The 2500-nt window shown below is 45.7% G+C and overlaps 1 protein-coding gene across 1 annotated transcript in view; it reads left to right on the top strand.

Moving 5' to 3' along the window:
- LOC125948229 (elongation factor-like GTPase 1) overlaps positions 1–2500 on the top strand; it is a 17217-nt gene that overhangs the window by 6870 nt on the left and 7847 nt on the right. The gene's annotated exons all lie outside the window — the stretch shown is intronic.

Here is a 2500-nt window from a genome sequence, read left to right on the forward strand (position 1 = left end):
CAGATGAATACCCGTTTCTGTTACTTTCGCTAACCGGCACCGCATTAAAGGCGTTCATTGTGTTTGAAGTAAATATCCGCAAATGAGCCATTATTGTGCTGGGAGCTCATTAGCGTATGCTTTTTCGTTGGTTTTCTTATCACGAAGAAGGTCATATAATCCAGTATGCAAAATACTTCCCGAAATTCCCGAAAAAGTTACATTCTTTCATTTACTTAAGATAGTAAATCTAGTTTAAGAAAATCTGTAACAACATATATTCCATATTTTATCATTTTGTTTTATTAGTACTTCTGCTATCGTTATGGTTCCTAGCGTCGCAATTAAATAGTGTTTCTCATGATGCCTGTTTGCCTATTCAATACAATTTATGTTTAAGTAATGTTAGTTTGCTCCACTTTCATCCATCTTTCCTCAATCGAGCGTAAGCTGAGTGGTAGAAACGTCTAGTAAAAAACTATAATCGGACACATTTTTCGCAGTAGTATTTCAGCTGTCCTTCTCTTCTCTGGCTTTTACTTAAATCGTTTTCTACTTCCCTTGCTTCGGTGTCATCGAATGTGAAAAGCAGCAGATGTCTCATCATACACATCTTTGCGCGCCCTTTTCCGTCAGTTCGGTTTCTATTTACACAAAAAGAATCTCCTTCGGGGCTCCAGTATCCAGCCCGTCTATCTCTATCACTACAGCTAACCAATATAGTTTGTTGTGATGGTATAAATAATGCTTTAAAAATTGCCCTCGACTGGAACTGGAGTTGCAACCGCGAAGGGATGCAACTCTGTCCGTGGAAGACGCCGTGGTTCGCGACCAATTGATTTAAATACTTCGTTGCATTCGCGTCACTCTCGTCATCTTTCGCTCGCTCGTTGGTTTTGTTGTTTGTTGTTATAAGTAAAAAAAGGGATTTTTGTAATAAATAGTAGGATGTTAATAAATAATTAAGACAAAGGTGTACGGGAGTTCAGTTTGCCACCTCAAAGACTCCGGTTCCGGTGTCCCTAGACGATGCTCCTTTACTCTTGCAGGGAGGCGGAACATTTTCTACCGGCTCTCTTTCTTTCCATCACTGATGGCCAGCTGCTGTCTAGTACCGTTAAAATTTGGTACGCACCCCACCAACCCCACTGTCACTCCGGGAGGGAACTTTCCTAAACAGTCGTTCTCCCTGACATCATTCGGCCCAGTAGCGATGAAAAGAAAGAGTATCCGGACGCCATCGCATGCATCTCCCATTGGTGTGACAGTTTGAAACTCAAAAATCAAAAAAAAATCTGCGAAGAAAATGGGATGGGACCCAGATTCTTCATCTATCGGCGTGAAAACGGTTCCCTGGATGGCGAACATTCGCTAGGCTATGTCGTACGTTCGCGATCCGGAACCGTTTCTACGTCACGTTGGTACCGTGTCGATGTCGTCTGCGTACGCACAACGTTCATGAGTGTATGTAGGTGATTCTATTCGTCTGATTTGCAAAACCAAACAAATGCAGGCGATAGTCACATGAGTAATACTTCCTCTACAAAAGGTAGGATTCCAATTATGTGTGGGATGGAAAAGACGAATGAGTTTGGGCTTGTGATTGAGTATGAAGCTTGTAGTCTTTCATGCGCAATGGGAGCTATCAGGCGATCAATCGTGATGTGTGATGCTCCGGAAGCTGTTGGAACACGGGCGCTCTACTCTTCGCTACCAGCTGCCGAGGTGTCCGTCGAGTTCTGGTATGTCCGCGATTCGGACTCAGTCTCTGCGTCGACGTTCGCACCGGCAGCGCTTCCACGGTACGAGGATACCGGCTGTCGCGACGGGATCTTCCATTTGTTGTACACGTTGGCGGGCGTCTTGGCGGGCTTCGAGGCATAGTAGCTGGAGGTCTCTGGTGGAACGCACAGCATACCGTACACATTAATACCGGGCAATCCGGCGTAAGTTGGCTGATCGTGAGCCAATGGTCCCTCTGGAATGGGATAGAGCAAACAAAATGAAGTTTAGCGATCACCACGGCGAAGCTTCGGATTTGGTAGGTAAGAATCGCTTACCAAGTCGGTAGTGTGGTGGGCATTTGCAGATGACCAGATAGTGGGACTTGCCGGTCCGGGTGTTCTGTAGAGCAAGAATGGACCAGTCCTTCGGTGCACGGCAGTCGCGCAGCTCGTTCGTGTTCTCGCACGTCTTGGCCAGAGTGATCGCACGCTTCTGCTGATTGCCGACGAGCTTGATCGTGTGGTTGTCATCCTCGTTCAGGCTAGCCGAGCACGGATCACGGTATCTAAAAGGGAAGAGAGAAGAGGAGAAGAGATAATTGCTTTGCTGACGGAATTGAAATGGATCTGACGTGTTGTTGAAACCATAAAACTGCTAGTAATGGGTGGCGTTGGACCTTTGAAATGCTCGTTTGTTGTCTCATCGTGGGTTTAATTGAAACTTTCGTTCTGGCTGCTGACGAGATCCGCATGATTGATCATCATCCAACATACAGTTATACAACTCTATACACGCG

The sequence above is a fragment of the Anopheles darlingi genome, chromosome 2 (assembly GCF_943734745.1).
Source record: "Anopheles darlingi chromosome 2, idAnoDarlMG_H_01, whole genome shotgun sequence".
Taxonomy (NCBI): Eukaryota; Metazoa; Arthropoda; class Insecta; order Diptera; family Culicidae; genus Anopheles; species Anopheles darlingi.